The sequence below is a fragment of the Macaca fascicularis genome, chromosome 5 (assembly GCF_037993035.2).
Source record: "Macaca fascicularis isolate 582-1 chromosome 5, T2T-MFA8v1.1".
In the NCBI taxonomy this organism is placed as follows: Eukaryota; Metazoa; Chordata; class Mammalia; order Primates; family Cercopithecidae; genus Macaca; species Macaca fascicularis.
In genome coordinates, this window is record NC_088379.1 from 63,512,457 (window position 1) to 63,533,555 (window position 21,099).

Here is a 21,099-nt window from a genome sequence, read left to right on the forward strand (position 1 = left end):
TGGAGCATGAAATTCATATGACATTTTAAAGATGCTGAGAAATTCTGCAGCTTAATCAAAACAAAAAAATTAATATTTCTAGTTCTATTTCTAAACCTATTTGACTCCAGGAACTTTTAAAAATTAAGTTTTCATGTAATATAATATATAAATATAATAGTATATGGAACATGCATCAGAAAAATGAGAGGAAACAACATAACCCTATGTTGAATATTATTTTAAATTATATTTACTTCTTTCCATATATGTGTGCATCTCTAGGTCTTTCATGTTCGAGAAGACGTATATGGTAACTTCTTTTTATATATGCTAAGACTAAGAAATTAATAATAATAACCAATGCTGATAGTATCTTGGAGTTAAAAAATGATTTTCTGATTTATCAAAACAGAATTTCTGGTCATAGTTTTGTTGTGAAAATAAACTCTATTAACTTAAATATCACGTTAAAACTTTTCAAATAAGTGAAATTTAACTGTTAAATATTTAAATATATTAAATATAATTTTTAAATTCTGAATTATCAATTAGTATGTTGAATTAACAAAAATGCATTTCATTCATATAGTGCTTTTAAATTTTCACTTCTAAACAGTGTTATTTGATTGAAATAATACATATAAAATTACTGAAATTAAGATAATAAACCATTGTGCAATAGAGCCATGGTGATTATTGATGAAAAGTGTGAACATAATATACTTTAAGATAAATATTATATTATTATAAATGTACAAACCTATTAATGTGCACTTTTATTTAGAAATATGATGTTCAGTCTTACTAGATATGATGAACTAAATGATGTGGCCTCCATTACTACATAACCTCTCTACTTTCATTTTAGTCCCCTATAGTCTATTTCCAAACAGGAGACAGAGTGCTTTTAAAAACAAAAGTCAGGCACCAAATCCCCTCCTTAAACTTCCCAGTGGGTTCCCATTGACTTCTGAATGAGATCCAAACTTCTTGCCACCACTTAGAAGGTGCTACAGGAACCGGCTCCTACCTTATTCTCCCTCGCAATCATTCACTTCCAGATTCTGACCTGCTAAGCTTCTTCCCTACTTGGTGGACCTTTGTCTAGAATTCTCTGATCCAATATCATCACTTGGCTGTTATTTTTTCTCTTTTTATTCAGCTTAAATGATGTCTCTTTGAAAAGGCTTTTCGAAACACCCAATCTAAACTAACATTTTTAATCTCTATCATTTCATCCTATGTTATTTCATAGTTTATTTTTATCACTAAAACAATTTTTTTATTTTGTTTCCTGTGATTTGCCTCCCTTCTTCATGAAAGTAGGCTCAGTGAGAGCAGTAACTCTCTTTCTTTTCTGTGCTGTATTTCCAGTTCTTTGAACAGTGCCTGCCACATAATATGACTTTGATAAATGTATGTTGAATACATGAATCAATTGTTTACCTTGTATTAATGTCCCTTGAATATAACCTGGAATTGGTTTATTAATTCTTATTGGAAAAATATCATTTAGATTCTTATGTAGAGAGTGCAGACTTTTAGAGTACCATTTTGATCTTAGAAGCTTCATTTCCGATCAGGTGTGGTGGCTCATGCCTGTAATCATAGTGCTTTGGGAGGCAGAGGCAGGTGGATCACCTGATGTCAGGAGTTCAAGAACAGCCTGGCCAACATGGTGAAACCTTGTCTCTACTAAAAAATACAAAAATTAGTCAGGTGTGGTGGCACATGCCTGTAGTCCCAGCTACTCAGGGGGCTGAGGCTGGAGAATCGCCTGAACCTGGGAGGCAGAGATTGCAGTGAGCCCAGATCCGGCCACTGCACTCCAGTCTGGGAGACAGAGTGAGACTCTAAACCAAACCAAACCAAACTAAACCAAACCAAACCATACAAACAAACTTCGTTTCCTGAAGTGTTAACTTTTCTGTTTCAGGGCTGATATTTTCCGGGAGTTATCAAGCAAACATCAACAGTCTTTAAGAATTTGAGCTTTCTTTATGATAGTTATTATTTTTGTGTTGTAAAAAGGTGAAAGAGAAAAACAAATGCAATTTATTATATTGCAATATCTAGACTTTTGGTTGGGGATGATGCTGGTCAGTACCCTGTAGTTATGTATTCAGAAATGGTAACAAATGGCACCTGACCAGATATGAGGTTTCTAAGATCAAGATAATACTCTTTCCAGTACATGAGCCATTACTTACAGCTTGAGTAGCTCACAGATAGAAGGGATAGTGCTCTTCTACATTCCACATGATTTTCAAAAATAACCAAGCCTGGATAGGCATTATTAGTTATGTTCTTTTAAAAATTATTTTTAGTATCCAAAGCTAGCTCTTTATATATGGACATCTATTCAAGATCTGCTCAAACTCTATTTTCTTCATGAATCTTTTCAGGACTTAGTGAGGGGAAAAAATAGATCTTAAAAAGCAGCTCCTGGAGTCGCTTTCAAGATGACCAAATAGGAACAGCTCTGGTCTACAGGTCCCAGTGAGATCAACGCAGAAGATGGGTAATTTCTGCGTTTCCAACTGACGTACATGACTCATCTCATTGGGACTGGTTGGACAGTGGGTGCAGCCCACAGAGGGTGAGCCAAAGCAGGGCAGGGCATCGCCTCACCCGGGAAGCACAAGTGGTTGGGGTATTTCCCTTTCCCAGCCAAGGGAAGCCATTAGTGACTGTACCTGGAAAACGGTACACTTCTGCCTAAATACTGCACTTTTCCCATGGTCTTCACAACTGGCAGACCAGATTCCCTCCTGTGACTGGCTTGGTGGGTCCCACTCCCATGGAGACTTGCTTGCTGATAGCGCAGTGGTCTGAGATTGACCTGGGATGCTGAGCTTGGTGGGTGGAGAGGAGTTTCCCATTGCTGAGGCTTGAGTAGGTGGTTCTATGTACAGTGTAAACAAAGTGGCAGGGAAGCTTGAACAGGGTGGAGCCCACCGCAGCTCAGCAAGGCCTACTTCCTTTCTAGATTCCACCTCTGGAGGCAGGGCATATCTGAACAAAAGGCAGCAGACAGCTTCTGCAGACTTAAACGTCCCTGCCTGACAGCTCTGAGGAAAGCAGTGGTTCTCCCAGCACTGTGTTCAAGCTCAGATAACAGACAGACTGCCTCCTCAAGTGGGTCCCTGACCCCTATGTAGCCTGACTGGGAGACACCTCCCAGTAGGGGCTGACAGACACCTCATACAGGCAGGTGCCCTTCTGGGATGAAGCTTCCAGAGAAAGGATCAGGCAACAATATTTGCTGTTCTTCAGCCTCTGCTGTTGATACCCAGGCAAACTGAGTCTGGAGTGGACCTCCAGCAAACTCCAACAGATCTGCAGCTGAGGGGCCTGTCTGTTAGAAGGAAAACTAACAACAGAAAGGAACACCATCAACATCAACAAAAAGGACATCCACACCAAAACTGCATCAAACATCTTTGATGTCACCAACATCAAAGACCAAAGGTAGATGAAACCACAAAGATGGGGAGAAACCAGAGCAGAAAGGCTGAAAATTCCAAAAACCAGAATGCCTCTTCTCCTCCAAAGGAACACAACTCCTCACAAGCAAGGGAACAAAACTGGATGGGGAGTGAGTTTGATGAGTTGACAGAAGTAGGCTTCAGAAAGTCAGTAATAACAAACTTCTCCGAGCTAAGAAGCATGTTCTAACCAATCGCAAGGAAGCTAAAAACCTTGAAAAAAGGTTAGACAAATGGCTAACTAGAATAATCAGTGTAGGGAAGAGCTTAAATGACCTGATGGAGTTGAAAACCACAGCACGAAAACTTTGTGAAGCATACACAAGCTTCAATAGCCGATTTGATCAAGTGGAAGAAAGGATATCAGTGATTGAAGGTCAAATTAATGAAATAAAGCAAGAAAACAAGATTAGAGAAAAAAGAGTGCAAAATGAACAAAGCCTCCAAGAAATAAGGGACTATATGAAAAGACCAAATCTATGTTTGATTGTTGTACCTGAAAGTGACGGGGAGAATGCAACCACATTGGAAAACACTCTGCAGGATATTATCCAGGAGAACTTCCCCAAACTAGCAAGGCAGGCCAACATTCAAATTCAGGAAATGCAGAGAACACCACAAAGATATTCCTTGAAAAGAGCAACCCCAAGACACGTAATTGTCAGATTCACCAAGGTTTAAATAAAGGAAAAAATGTTAAGAGCATCCAGACAGAAAGGTCATGTTACCCACAAAGGGAAGCCCATCAGACTAACAGTGATCTCTTGGCAGAAACCCTACAAGCCAGAAGAGAGTGGGGGCCAATATTCAACATTCTTAAAGAATTTTCAATCCAGAATTTCATATCCAGCCAAACTAAGCTTCATAAGTGAAGGAGAAATAAAATCCTTTACAGACAAGCAAATGCCGAGAGATTTTGTCATCACCAGGCCTGTCTTACAAGAACTCCTGAAGGAAGCACTAAACATGGAAAGGAACAACCAGGACCAGCCACTGCAAAAACATGCCAAAGAGCATTGCTATGAAGAAACTGCATCAATTAATGGGTGAAATAACCAGCTAGCATCATAATGACAGGATCAAATTAACACATAACAATATTAACCTTAAATGTAAATGAAATAAATGCCCCAATTAAAAGCACAGACTGACAAATTGGATAAAGAGTCAAGAACCATTGAATCATTAGTGTGCTGTATTCAGGAGACCCATCTCACATGCAAAGACACACATAGGCTCAAAATAAAGGGATGGACGAAGATCTACCAAGCAAATGGAAAACAAAAAACAAAAAACAAACAAACAAAAAGCAGGGGCTGCAGTCCTAGTCTCTGATAAAACAGATGTTAAACCAACAAAAATCAAAAGAGACAAAGAAGGCCATTACATAATGGTAAAGGAATCAATTCAACAAGAAGAGCTAACTATCTTAAATATATATGCACCCAATACAGGAGCACCCAGATTCATAAAGCAAGTTCTTAGAGACCTACAAAGAGACTTAGTCTCCTGCACAATAATAATGGGAGACTTTAACACCACACTGTCAATATTAGACAGATCAATGAGACATAAAATTAACAAGAATATCTAGGGCTTGAACTCAGCTCTGGACCAAGCAGACCTAATAGACATCTACAGAACTCTTCACCCCAAATCAATAGAATATATATTCTTCTCAGCTCCACATCACGTTTATTCTAAAATTGACCACATAATTGAAATTAAAACACTCCACAGCAAATGCAAAATGACAGAAATCATAATAAACAGTCTCTCAGACCACAGTGCAATCAAATTAGAACTCAGGATTAAGAAACTCACTCAAAACCACACAAGTACATGGAAACTGAACAAACTGCTCCTGAATGACTACTGGTTAAATAATGAAATTAAGGCAGAAATAAAGGTGTTCTTTAAAACCAATGAGAACAAAGACACAATGTACCAGAATCTCTGGGACACATTTACAGTAGTGTGTAGAGGGAAATTTATAACACTAAATACCCACAAGAGAAAGCAGGAAAGATCTAAAATCAACACCCTAACATCACAATGAAAAGAACTAGAGAAACAAGAGCAAACAAATTCAAAAGCTAGCAGAAGACAAGAAATAACTAAAATCAGAGCAGAACTGAAGGAGATAGACACACAAAAAAACCCTTCAAAAAATCTATGAATCCAAGAGCTGGTTTTTTGAAAAGATCAACAAAATAGATAGACTGCTAGCAAGACTAATAAGGAAGAAAAGATTGAAGAATCAAATAGACACAATAAAAAATGATAAAGGGGATATCACCACCGATCCCACAGAAATACAAACTACTGTCAGAGAATACTATAAACACCTCTATGCAAATAAACTAGGAGAAATGGATAAATTCCTGGATGCATACACCCTCCCAAGATTAAACCAGGAAGAAGTTGAGTCTCTGAATACACCAATGTCAAGTTCTGAAATAAAGGCAGTAATTAATAGCCTACCAACAAAAGAAAGTCCAGGACAAGACGGATTCACAGCCAACTTCTACCAGAAGTGCAAAGAGGAGCTGGTACCATTCCTTCTGAAACTTACAGTCAACAGAAAAAGAGGGAATCCTCCCTAACTCATTTTATAAGGCCAGCATCATCCTGATACCAAAGCCTGGCAGAGACACAACAAAAAAAGAGAATTTTAGACCAATATCCCTAATGAGCATCCATGCAAAAATCCTCAATAAAATACTGGCAAACCGAATCCAGCAGCACATCAAAAAGCTTATCCACCATGATCAAGTGGGCTTCATCCCTGGGATGCAAGGCTGGTTCAACATATGCGAATCAATAAACGTAATCCATCACATAAACAGAGGCAATGGCAGAAACCACATGATTATCTCAATAGAAGCAGAAAAGGCCTTTGACAAAATTCAACACCACTTCATGCTAAAAACTCTCAATAAACTAGGTCGTGATGGAACATGTCTCAAAATAATAAGAGCTATTTATGACAAACCCACAGACAATATCATACTGAATGGGCAAAAACTGGAAGCATTCACTTGGAAAACCGGCACAAGAAAAGGATGCCCTCTGTCAGCACTCCTGTTCAACATAGTATTGGAAGTTCTGGCCAGGGCAATCAGGCAAGTGAAAGAAATAAAGAGTATTCAGTTAGGAAAAGAGTAAGTCAAATTGTCTCTTTGCAGATGACATGATTGTATTTTTAGAAAACCCCATCGTCTCAGTCTGAAATCTCCTTAAGCTGATGAGCAATTTCAGCAAAGTCTCAGGATACAAAATCAATCTGCAAAAATCACAAGCGTTCCTATACACCAAGAACAGACAACCAGAGAGCCAAATCATGAGTGAACAACCAATCACAATTGCTACAAAGAGAATAAAATACCTAGGAATCCAACTTACAAGGGATGTGAAGGACCTCTTCAAGGAGAACTACAAACCACTGCTGAACAAAATAAAGGAGGATACGCACAAATGGAAGAACATTTCATGCTCATGGATAGGAAGAGTCAATATCGTGAAAATGGGTTATAGATTCAATGCTATCACCATCTAGCTACCAATGACTTTCTTCACAGAACTGGAAAAAACTACTTTAAAGTTCATATGGAACCAAAAAAGAGCCTGCATTGCCAAGACAATCCTAAGCAAAAAGAACAAAGCTGGAGGCATCATGATATCTGACTTCAAACTATACTACAAGGCTACAGTAACCAAAACATCATGGTACTGGTACCAAAACAGATATCCAAACCAATGGAACAGTACAGAGGCCTCAGAAATAATACCACAAATCTACAACCATCTGATCTTTGACAAATCTGACAGAAATAAGCAATGGGGAAAGGATTCCCTATTCAATAAATGGTGTTGGGATAACTGGCTAGCCATAGGTAGAAAGCTGAAACTGGATCCCTTCCTTATACTTTATACAAAAATTAACTCAAGATGGATTAAAGACTTAAATGTAAGACCTAACACTATAAACACCCAAGAAGAAAACCTAGGCAATACCATTCAGGACATAGGCATGGGCAAAGACTTCAAGACTAAAACACCAAAAGCAATGGCAACAAAAGCCGAAATAGACAAATGGGATCTAATTAAACTAAAGAGTTTCTGTACAACAAAAGAAACTCATCAGAGTGATCAGGCAACCTACAGAATGGGAGAAAATTTTTGCAATCTATCCATCTGGCAAAGGGCTAATATCCAGAATCTACAAGGAGCTTAAACAAATTTCCAAGAAAAAACCAAACAACCCCATCAAAAAGTGGGCAAAGGATATGAACAGATACTTCTCTAAAGAAGATGTTTATGCAGCCAACAGACATATGAAAAAATGCTCATCATCACTGGTCATCAGAGAAATGCAAATCAAAACCACAATGAGATGCCATCTCATGACAGTTGGAACGGCAATCATTAAAAAGTCAGGAAACAACAGATGCTGGAGTGGATGTGGAGAAATAGGAATGCTTTTACACTTTTGGTGGGCGTGTAAATTAGTTCAACCATTGGGAAGACAGTGTGGTAATTCTTCAAGGATCTATAGCCAGAAATACCATTTGGCCCAGCAATCCCATTACTGGGTATATACTCAAAGGATTATAAATCATGCTACTATAAAGACACATGCACACGCATATTTATTGTGGCACTATTCACAATAGCAAAGACTTGGAACCAACCCAAATGTCCATCAATAATAGACTGGATAAAGAAAATGTGGCACATATGCACCATGGAATACTATACTATGCAGCCATATAAAAGGATGTCCTTTGCAGGGACATGGATAAAGCTGGAAACCATCATTTTCAGCAAAATATCACAAGGACAGAAAACCAAACACTGGATGTTCTCACTCATAAGTGGGAGTTGGACAATGAGAACACATGGACACAGGAAGGGGAACATCACACACTGGGGCCTGTTGGGGAGTGGGGGACAGGGGGAGGGATAGCGTTAGGAGAAATACCTAATGTAAATGATGAGTTGATGGGTGCAGCAAACCACCATGGTGCATATATACCTATGTAACAAACCTGCATGTTGTGCACAAGTACCCTAAACCTTAAAGTATAATATTAAAAAAAGCAGCTCCCATAAATTCTATCTTTATTTTCTATTCTGAGACACTCATACTAACAGACATTAGATTATATGTAAGAGAGAGACATTCAAAATAAGTTATATTTTTATGGCCTTTTATACTATTTTTAAATGCCATACACATAAACAGAGGGTGTCAACAGTAGAAAAAGGTAAAATGCAATGTTAAGAAAATTCAACACCCAAGTATTAAGACTGAGAATATGAAAGGTGAAATCAGAAGTGCCATGGTATGTTCTCTTCTTCAGTTGTAAAAGGGTCTATCTATCCATCTCCAAACTAATTATTTGTTTACTTACAATTAAATATAAAGGTGGATCAACTGACTCATGAGTACTTATTGAGAAAGAAGTCACAAAAGCTAATAGACTCAGGTTCAGGTAGGACATTCTCATTGCCTCTAGCTATTGTTTGAAAGTAAGCACAAGAAATGTCCATTTTCTGAGGGCTGGCTGGTCTACACCTGGGACATTTCAGTTGTCGTAAAAGATCCTCTTTATTTGTTCCAGAATAATGACAGTTTTGAAGAACAGTTTAACAAAGTAATCACTGAGAGACATGGTTGTTAGAATTGTAGACAAATGTGCTACGTATTGAACTATATAAAGTATAATAGAACATTTTAATTCTTTTTTAATGTTAGGAAATATAATTATGCTACTATATACATATTTTATAGTAGAATGAATACTACAGCATTTTTGGTAAACAGACTGTTAGTAATTAAAAATTTCATTTGGGTATATACCCAGTAATGGGATTGCTGGGTCGAATGGTAGTTCTGCCTCTGGGTCTTTGAGGAATTGCCACGCTGTCTTTCACAATGGGTGAATGAATTTACACTCCCACCAATAGTGTATAAGCTTTCTTTTTTCTCCACAACCTTACCAGCATCTATTATTTTTTGACTTTTTAATAATACCCATTGTGACTGGTGTCTCATTGTGGTTTTTATTTGCATTTCTCTAATGATCAGTGAGGTTGAGCTTTTTTTTTTCATTTGTTGTTTGGCTGCATGTATGTCTTCTTTTGAAACATGTCTGTTCATTTCCTTTGCAGTGACATAGATGGAGCTGGAGGCCATTATCCTTAGAAAACTAACGCAGGAATGGAAAACCACATATTGCATGTTCTCACTTATAAGAGGGAGCTAAGTGATAACACATGGACACATAGAGGAGAACAACATTCATTGGGGCCTTTTGGAGGGTGGTGGATGGGAGAAGGGAGCAGATCAGAAAAAATAACTAAAGGGTACTAGGCTTAATACCTGGGTGATGAAATAATATGTACAAAAAACCCCTTATGACACAACTTCACCTATGTAATAAACCTGCACTTGTACCCCTGAACTTAAAATAAAAGTTAAAAAAGGCTGGGCATGGTGGCTCATGCCTGTAATCCCAGCATTTTGGGAGGCCAAGCCAGGGAGATTGCCTGGGTTATGATTTTGATACTAGCCTGCCCAACATGGTGAAACCTCATCTCTACTAAAAATATAAAAATTTAGCTGGTTGTGGTGGTGCTCACTTGTAATCCATGCTACTTGGGAGGCTGAGGTAGGAGAATTGCTTCACCCGGGAGTCGGAGGTTGCAGTGAGCTGAGATGGCACCGCTGCACTCCAGCCTAGGAGACAGAATGAGACTCCATGTCAAAAAAAAAAAAAGAAAAAAAAAAAAGAAAAAAAAAAAAAGTAAAAACACCCTGCTTAAAAAATAAATAAATAAAAGTCTTGGTTTTGAATTTCAAAAAATATTTCCAAAATATGATATGAATAGTAAGGGAAAACATGTAGCTAAATCTCATTAGATTTAATAAATATCTATTATCATGTTCAAGTGTAACCATATAGGGTAGTTAAGAATCAAATATAAATGTTTTGTGTGGATTTTCTGAGGGCTGGCTGGTCTACATTTCTAATAGATAGTTGGTATAATTAAAAGATTGCCTATTGAATTCAGAATCTTAGAAACATAGATTGGTATCATTGGAAAGAATTTAGGAGATGATCTTATTTCTCTACCCAGGATAAGGGCAACTCTAGCTGCCCTGGCAGTTTTACGAAAAGAGTATCAGACTTTTATTCCCATATGCATGTACTTTCTATAAATCCTTTATTTAATCATTATGAATTACAGATGAGCTGGTATTATCTTCACAATTAATCAGGAAAAGGTTTAATTGCCTTGTCCAAAGCCACAAATCTACAAAGTGAATAAATTAGTCTTTGAATCAGGACTTTTCAACTCTAAGTTCTGTGGCTTAATACAGACATAGTGGTAAGTCAGGAAACGAAGCATTACAGTCTTATTTTTTTCGTATTTATAGGTAAATACAATACAAAGAAGAAAGTCTATTTTAAAAACATTTTTCTCATATGTTCTTGGTTTCACTGCATCTAAGACTTTATCTAGGGCAAGGCTGTTTTTCCTCTGGGAGATCAAAGATTTTCCCGATCTTTTCTTCCTTCTTATATTTGGAGTTTTTCTTAGCCAAAAATGTAAGTAAACTAGATATAACCATTACATACTGAAAAGTAGCAACACAGCTCCCCATCCAGTGAATTATACTAGGACTAATGTCAGGTAGACAGGAGATATCACTAATGTTAAAAAATTATTTGCCAGTAGGAGAGAAAATCAAGACACGGTAAATTAGGTAGAATGTGGATTTCACTAGTATTAGTCCTATGAAATCTCATGATTTTTTTTTTGTCTTACAGTTAAATTACACTGAAGATTAGAAAAATAAAACGGCATCACTAATCATATTTTAATCTAAAAGAACATTTAGAAATGCTGTTCTACCAGTGAATTTTTACAGTAATCACTAGAAATGCAATGTTTAAGAAAATAACCTTGATTCTCTATTCAAAAGTCTTAGTTTGTGAATTCTCAGGTACCTACCTTTGAAGGAATCCTTCCTCCAGGTCTGGTCAAACTACCTGTCAGTTGAATTCTTGTCAGTTACTCTGTCTAGGCATTTTGGTAGCCAAGAAGCAACTTAAAATCTAAGGTGGCAAATAAGAAAGATTAGTGAGAGAAAGTTTCTTATAGCATTCCTACTAGATTCTTTTAGGAATGGGAATTGAGTAAAGGTCATGTGTGGATGGAGGCTTTTATACTAAGAATGGTTGGTTGTTTGTTCAGTTGACAGTTGTCCGTTCAGTTGACAGTTGTCCTTTGTACCTTGATTACTTCCTGAGAAACAATGAGTTGTGTCTTAATATGCATATTGTCCTCTTGTTAAGTATGTGCTCTGAATAGAAGTATCTGTGTCAATTATCTTTGGGGCCATAGTAGACTCTCTTGCTAATCAATAGAAGTCAGACTAGCTAAAAACATCTCTATGCATACAAATAAAATCACATATTACTGAAAACATTTGAGACTATAAAATAATTAATAAAGAAAATTACAAAATATTTACAGTGAAATACAAAAAACCAGTATATATGGGATACAAAGGGAAATGCAACCCCTAGCTCTCAAATATTTACAAAAGAATGAGAAAGACTGAAAACAAATGAGCTAAATTTTTAGCATCTCTAAGAACTTGGCAAAAGCAACAAAATACATCAAGAGAAAAAAGAAAGCAATATAAGGGCAGAAATAAATGAAATAGAGAAAAAACAACAACAACAAAAAACAGATGCCTTGTGAACAGAGCCATAACCCCTTCAGACTTTTGTAGGCTCACTAAAATTTTTTGTTCCGTCTGATGGGAGTTGTTCTTGATGATATTACCATCAGTTTTTAAAATATCTTACTTTTCTCATATCTAATATTAGTCGATCTGGGTAGTTTGCATTTCATCTCCAGATTTTTTTTTCCTTCTTTTTTTTAACTTTTACTTTAGTTCAGGGGTACATGTGAAGGTTTGTTTTATAGGTAAGCTCAAATCATGAGAGTTTGTTATACAGATTATTTCATCACCCAGGGACTAAGCATTGTACCTAGAAGTTATTTTTTTGGCTTCTCTCCTTCCTCCCACCCTTCACCCTTAAGTAGGCCCCAGTGTCTGTTATTACTTTCTTTGTGTCCGTGAATTCTCATCATTTAGCTCACGCTTATAAGTGAGAACATGTGGTATTTGGTTTTCTGTTTCTGCATTAGTTTGCCAAGGATAATAATGGCTTCCAGCTCCATTCATGTTCCTGCAAAATACATGATCTCATTCCTCTTTATGGCTGCATAGTATTCCATGGTGTATATGTACAGATTTTCTTTATCCAATCTGTTATTGATGGGCATTTAGGTTGTTTCCGTGTTTTCACTATTGTGAACAGTGCTTCAGTGAACATTCATGTGCATTTTTATGGTAGAATGATTTGTATTTCTCTGAGTATATACCAAGAAATGAGATTGCTGGGTCAACTGGTAGTCTGTTTTTAGGTCTTTGATGAATCACTACATTGCTTTACACAATGGTTCAACTAATTTACACTCCCACCAACAGTGTATAAGTGTTCTCTTTTCTCTGCAACCTTGCCAGCATCTGTTATTTTTTGACTTTTTAGTAATAGCCATTCTGACTGGCATGAGATGGTATCTCATTGTGGTTTTGATTTGCATTTCTCTAATGATTAGTGATATTGAACTTTTTTTCATATGCTTGTTGGCTGCACATATGCCATCTTTTGAAAAGTGTCTGTTCATGTCCTTTGCCCACATTTTAATGGGCTTCTTTTTTTCCTTGTGAATTTGTTTAAGTTTCTTATAGATGCTGGTTATTTGACCTTCATCTGATGCATAGTTTGCAAATTTTTTCTCAGAGTCTGTAGGTTGTCTGTTTACTCTGTTGATGGTTTCTTTTGCTGTGCAGAAGCTTTCAAGTTTAGTTAGATTCCATTCATCAATTTTTGCTCTTGTTGCAATTGCTTTTGGTGTCTTCACCATGAAACCTTTACCTGTTTCTATGTCCAGAATTGTATTGCCTAGGTGTCTTCCAGGATTTTTATATTTTGGGGTTTTACATTTAAGTGTTTAATCCATCTTGTGTTGATTTTTGTCTATGGAAAGGGTCCCATTTCAGTCTTTTGCATGTGGCTAGCCAGTTATCCAAGCATCATTTATCAAATAGGGAGTCCTTTCCCTATTTCTTGTTTTTGTCAGCTTTGTCAAAGAACAGATGGTCATAGGTGTGTGTTCTTATTTCTGGGCTCTCTATTTTGTTCCATTGATCCATGTGTCTGTTTTTATAACAGTACCATGCTATTTTGGTTACTGTAGCCCTGTAGTATAGTTTTGATGCAGGACAGGCAAGCTCTGAAGTGGAGCTTAGGCTGGGAGGGTTCTTGGCTTTGCCCAAGAAAGAATTCAAGGGCAAGCCAGAGGTAGAAGAAAACAGCTTTATTTAACAGGGAGTGTTATAGCTCTGGTGGTGTTACAGCTCCTTGACTGCTCCTGCAGAGCAGGGCTACTCCAGTAGGCAGAGAGTAGGAGTTTAGGGCAATTTTACAGTCATTTTTATACCCATTTTTAGTTGCCTGCAGTTTAAGGGGTGGTTTATGCAGGGAAGGGGTAGTAACTTTTGGAACACTGAGTGCCATGGAAATGGACAGTAACTCCCAGGTATTTCCATGGCAACAGTAAATTGACTTGGCTCACTAGTGGATGGGTCTGACTGACAGCTTCTTTTGACCCTGTCCTGTTTTAGATAGTCTTCAAACTGGTCTGTGTCTGATCCCTGCCTCTAGGGTCAAGTCCCACCTCCTACTTCAGTTTGAAATCAGATAATGTGATGCCCCAGCTTTGTTGTTTTTGCTCAGGATTGCCTTGGCTATTCGAGCTCTTTTTTGGTTCCATATAAATTTTAAAATAGTTCTTTCTAGTTCTGTGAAGAATGTCGTTGGTAGTTTGATAGGAATTGCATTAAATCTATAAGTTGCTTTGGGCAGTATGGCCATTTTAATGATACTGATTCTTCCTATACTTTACTTAAGTTTTTTCCCCCGAGTCCATAGCATCAGTATAGTGATGGCATTTCCTTGTAACACCAAATAAATATATATTTAATTTATATACAACATAACACATTTCTTAGAAGAAATAATCATTACAAAGCTTTTAGTGTCAGGTTAGGTCTTTTGGTGATTATCTGTATGTCTGCCTGTAAACACCATGATTGACATAAAGTGGTAAATGTTAGAATTACTGGCTCCATGGTACAATCACCTCCCACTAGGTTCCTCCTCCAACACTGAGGATTACAATTCGAAATGAGATTTGGGTGGGGACATAAATCCAAACCGTATCAGAGATGATCCAGATGTGGTAGAAGAAGCTCTTGTTCCAGAAACAGTAGTGGCAGCTGATGTTGCAGAGAGTAGCTGTGGCAGCATCTGGGAAAATGGAAGTAGAAGTGGTAGTAGGATTGGAGCTGGTAGGGGCAACTGTGCCTGTGCGTGAAAGGGCAGTTTAGGCCTCAGTGATGGTAAAAGGTAGCAGTGGGAGTGGCTGGTGGTATCACCAGCTGGGGCAGAGGGAGCAACTGTGGTGGGGGCTGGTATTAGTAAGTGCAGGTGTGCAAGTATAGTTGTTGGGGGGAGTGGTAGCAGGAGAAATGTTGACAATTGACATGTCACTTGATGTTGGGGGAAAGTCCCTAGATGTGTTCAGATAGACAGATTACTAACAGCATCAGATACAGAAATAGGAGTAGAAAGAGAATATGTAAGAGTAGGTGTGGTAGATACTGAAGCTTCAGATATGGTAGTGGCAGCAGTGACTACAGGTGTTGTAAAGACAGTGATGAAGTAATATCATCCATATATAGTTAGTAGGTTCGTATGTAGATAAAGTGTTAAATGTTGAAACTTCAGCTGTCTCATCTTTCAAGGTAAATGTAGTAGACGTGCTAATTGCAATCATATCTGTGGCAAAAGTCTTAAGTAAGGTTGTGGCATTAGAAGTGGTGCTTCTAGATTTCAGATCAATAGTTATGGTGACATCTGTGGAAGCAAGTGTGCTGATAGTTTCAGCAGTTTTGAAGGTACTTCTAACTTGACTGGTAGTAGATGTGGAAATTCATGTGATACTGGCAGTGGGGGTAGAGGCAGTTGTCATGGATTGGAAAGTGCTTGTGGGAAGTGAATTTATGTTGGTGGCATCTGATGATAAGTTGGTAGCAGATGTAACCTTAGCAGTAATTGATTAGGTGGAGGTGATATATATATAGAGAGAGAAGGTTGAAGTATTATGAAGAGCATCCTGGTAGATACAGAAACTTTTGTGTTGGTGGCCAGAGTTTTGGTGGTAAGGATACATTTTATGCTTATAAGTAAAGTGATGAATTTCATGATATCAGCTACTAGTTTGACAATGACAGTGAAACTGGTGGTGGCACTCTCATATTCTTGTTAATGGGAGCTAATAGAAGTTGAGTAGTGACCATTTCAGTGGTATTCTCCATAGGAATAGAGGTGGAGGAAATTTAGTAGTAAGTGCCACTGTCTTGGTAGTAGTAGCTTTGTTGCCAGCGGCCACAGGTTTGGTAATGGTGGAGGCTACAGGTTTAGAAGTTGTTGGGTTTGGTAGTAACTCTTCAGGTTGAAGTGTATGGGGCACTACTGGAGGATAATGAGGATGTGAGTGAGGTCTAGTTTTAATTGATGGCTTATGGTGATATTTACATGAGTGAGGATGGAGTTTTTTTACTGACTTGACTTTGATGATATTTTTGTGTGCCCTGTCACTGAAACAGTTTACATGTACAAAAATAAGGTGAAACAGAATAGCATTTTTGTACATCAAGATGCCAAAGTGAAGGCACCGTAGGTTGAGGTTTTGGTTGACCAGGATAGGGAGGTCGACGGTATAGTGGGAGATGTCTCTGATGATGTTTTGCCTGTTTGCTTTTCTGTTCAGTGATGCTTTTGGCTTCAGTTTTGAGCATCTAGGTGATTTGTGTTTAATCAAACTGACCTCATATTACCCTTCACTAGTTTGATATTTTTTGACAATGTTTGTTTGACTGTATTTTTTCTTTATGATTGAATTTTTAAGAAGTTTTATTTGGCCAGAAGTTTTGTACGGACCTAGTACTCATGGCTTGACTTGGGTTGGTCCATTTCTTTTACCAATGGAAGTTGAATGTGGTTTAGATTATTTGCAGTTTTGTTGAATACTTTTTCTAGAAGTAGTTTTAGATTTCCTTGGCAAATTTTTACCAGTTTTGCTTGGATGGTATTTGCTTACACCAGATCTCTTGTATGTTACTAAGTTCTTAGAATTTTGGTATTGTCTACTCCTTGGCTGTGCTGGAGATTTTTTTTAACCAAGAATTTTTTGATGAGGTTGATGATGCCCCCTCTTACATAGGGTAGGTCTCTGCTCACTCAGTGGCTGTTTAGGCTGTTTAGATTTCTTCTGTACATTTGTCTTTGTCTCTGAATTTGAGAACCTAGCTTGTTTTGATTGAATTGTGTTATAGCAGTATTTTCTCTGGTTAGTTTTCTTTCCTAAGGGAATTTTTATTTCACTGATTCACTGCTTCTTGATCATATTTTTGTGAAATTTTGATTATACAGGTATTTTCTGAAGGTCTTGTGTCATAGTTTGGCATAGACCATTTCTCTTACTAAAGCTGAAGGCAGTAGGTGTTGTTTGGAGTTGTTAAACATTGGTTCTAGAGTGGGGCTTAGATTTTTTTTTGGTGTCATTTTGGCTATTTGGGCTGGATAAGGGGTAGATTTTTTCTTAGCCGTTGTGTTTCTATAAGTTTTGATTTGGTAGCTGCTTTATTGTGTAGGGGAATTTTTGTTAGAAAATTCGTTGTCCAGATCCGGGGTTGATAGATTGTCTATTTAATTCTCATTTGTCTATACATTTTAGACAGAGATTTTGGATGGATACATTTTCTTGACTCAGTATTATTAAAATTTTTTTTTCTTTGATTAGCTTGCTGTGAAATTTGTAATTTTATTTGGTTGGATTATTTACTTTCTGGTTGTAATTATATGAACTTTTGATTGGCCTGATGTTTTCTGTGGACCCAATGCTTATAATTTAATTTTGTTGACAATTTCTTTTACCAGAAGAAGGAATTTGGGATCAAATTGGGTTTTAAAGAATATTGTTTCTGGGGTAAGAGTTATATCTCATTCCTAAATTTTTAGCAAGTTTAGTTGGCCAAGATTTGGAAGTATTATAACTTGATTTACAAAGTCATGTGGTGTTGAGGTTTGTGAACACTTTCTTGCACAGGGTAAATTTGATCAGATTTTGTCTTTTTTGGTTCTTTTTAAAGCAAGAGGTTTTAAACAGGTAGAGAATACTCTAGAATTTTTTTTTTTTTTTTTTTGTGGGTGGACTTGGATTACATGTAATTCTATAATTGATGAAGGGGAGCTGCTACTCGGACAGAGAAAAGTACCTTTCCTCTGTGCTTGCTTTGTGACTTGCTAGCTTTTAGAAACAAACAGGAAATTCATTAGACATGTATAACCATTCTTTTTATCTTTTCTAATTTTTCTTTTTAGTTCTGGTGTAAATGTGCAGGATGTGCAGGTTTGTTACATAGGTAAACGTGTGCCATGGTGGTTTGCTGCACATATCAACTCATCACCTAGGTATTAAGCCCAGTATGCATTAGCTATTCTTCCTAATGTTCTCCCTCCCCATCCCACTCCCCTGACAGGCTCCAGTGTATGTTGTTCCCCTTTCTGTGTCCATGTGTTCTCACTAATGTATAACCATTCTTATCTAATATTTCATTATGTGAGAAATGTTAATGAGCACGTTGTAATTCCTGAACTCATGTATAGAGAAATCATATAGCTAGAGGACCCTAGTGTCCTATTCTCTTAGAGATTAGTCCTCAGAAACAAACTAGCTGTGTCTGAACTTCAACTCTGCCATTTACTGTCTTTGTGGCTTCTGATAAGTTACTTAATTTATCTGTTCCCCTTCGATGTCTCATTACCTCCAATTACAGAATTTTTTTAAGTGAGACTATCATTTTTTGGATGTCTGTAAATTTGCTGTTTAAGGCAGATTTTTGGGTAAGAGAGATTTCAGCTGATTTAGACCATTTTCTTATACAAATTATTTGAAACAAAGGCCAACGTAGGTGGATCACGAGGTCAGGAGTTTGAGACCAGCCTGGCCAACATGGTGAAACCCTGTCTCTACTAAAAATACAAAAATTTGCTGAGTGTGGTAGTGTGCACCTGTAATCCAAGCTACTTGGGAGGCTGAGGATGGAGAATTGCTTGAACCCAGGAGGCGGAGGTTGCAGTGAGCCAAGATCACACCACTGCACTCCAGCCTGGGCAACAGAGCAAGACTCCATCTTGGAAAAACATAAAAAAAGGATGCCTACATGCTTGTGACAGTGAAATGAAGAGTACAGGAGCACCTCATTTTATTGTGCCACATTTTTGTGTGCTTTGCAGATACTGCATTTTTTACAGGTTAAAGGTTTGTGGCAACCCCGTGTTGAACAAGCCCATAGGTAACATTTTTCCAACAGCACGTACTCATCTCATGTTTCTATGCCACGTTTTGGTAATTCTCACAATATTTCAAACTTTTTCACTATTATTATATCTGTTATGGTGATCTGTAATCAATGCTCACTGATGTTACTATTGTAATTGCTTTTGAATTAATTGCCACAAACTGCACTCATATTAGACAGCAACGTAATTGATAAGTGTTCTGTGTGTTCTGACTGTTCTACCAAGCAGCCTTTCACCCATCTTTCTCCCTACTCTTTGGCCACTCTATTCCTTAAGAAGCAATAATTTAAAATTATGCCAATTAACCCTACGATGGTCTCTAAGTGTTCACATAAAATAAAGAGTTACACATCTCTTCTTTAAATCAAGAGCTAGAGGCCGGGTGTGGTGGCTCACGCCTGTAATCCCAGCACTTTGGGAGGCCGAGATGGGTGGATCACAAGGTCAGGAGTTAGAGAACAGCCTGGCCAACAAGGAGAAACCCCATCTCTACTAAAAATACAAAAATTAGCTGGGTGTGGTGGTGGGCGCCTATAGTCCCAGCTACTCAGGAGGCTGAGGCAGGAGAATCGCTTGAACCTGGAAGGTGGAGGTTGCAGTGAGCCGAGATCACATCACTGCACTCCAGCCTGGGAGACAGAGCAAGATAAGTCTAAAAAAAAAAAAAAAAATCAAGAACTAGCAATGATTAAACTTAGTAAAGGGATGTCAAAAGCTGAGATAGGGTGTAGGGTGAATGGTGGGCCTCTTGAGCCAAACATTCAAGTTGTAAATGAAAAGGAAGAGATTTTGAAGAAAATTAAAATTGCTACTCCAGTGAATACACAAATGATAAGAAAGTGAAACTACCTTATTACTGATATAGTGAAAGTTTGAGTGGTCTGGATAGAAGATAAAATCAGACACATTTTCTTAAGCCAAAGCCTAATCCAGAGCAAGGTCCTAACTGTCTTCAATTCTATGGAGATAGAGAGAGGTGAAGAAGCTATAGAAGAAAAGGTGAAAGCTAGCAGAGATTGGTTCATGAGGTTTAAGGAATGAAGCCATCTCTGTAACATAGAAGTGCAAGGTGAAACAGCAAGTGCTGATGTAGCAGCTGCAGCAAGTTATCCAGAATATTTAGGGAAGATAATTTCTTATCTAGCTAAGAAAATCTAGCTAAGGTAAAATCAACAGATTTTCCATGTAGACAAAACAGCAGTGTATTGAAAGAAGATGCTATCTAAAGAAGATGCTTTCGTAGCTGAGAAGTCAATGACTGGCTTCAAAGGACAGGTTGACTCCCTTGTTAGAGTCCAGTGTAGCTAGTGACTTTAAGTTAAAGCCAATGCTCATCTGCCATTCCTAAAATCCTAGGACTCTTAAGAATGACAGTAAATCTACCCTTCCTGTGCTCTATAAATGGAGCAAGAAAGCCTGGATTATAGCACATCTGTTTACAGCATGGTTTACTATTTTAAGTCCACTGTTGATACATACTGCTCAGAAAAAAGGTTCCTTTCAGAATATTACTGCTTATTGACAATGTATGAAGTCACCCAGGAACTCTCATAGAGATGTACAGGGAGATGGATGTTGTTTGCATGCCCGCTAACACTACATCCGTTCTGCAGCCCATGGATCAAGGAGTAATTTTGACTTTCAAGTCTTATTATTATGGAAATGCATTTCAAAAGACTGTAACTGCCATAGATCATGATTTCCATGATGGAACAGAGGAATGGAAAAATATGTGTGATTCATAAGAGGAGTCCAAATATTAACATTTAATAGAAGTTTGAAAGAAATTGACTTCAGCCTTCATGGATGATATTGAGGGATTTGAGACTTCAGTGGAGGTATACATAGATATATATCTGCAGTCATATATATATATTTGGTTTCAAATTCAGTCTTTTAAAAGTGTTCCTCTATTAAATCCAATATTGAAAAAAATTTGTAGTTTTATGCAAGGTTCAGAATGTTTAATCAAACATTTAATGTCACATCAAATCGATGCACATCATGGCTTTTAGAGCTATAGTTTCTTGTCACAATTAAGATAATTT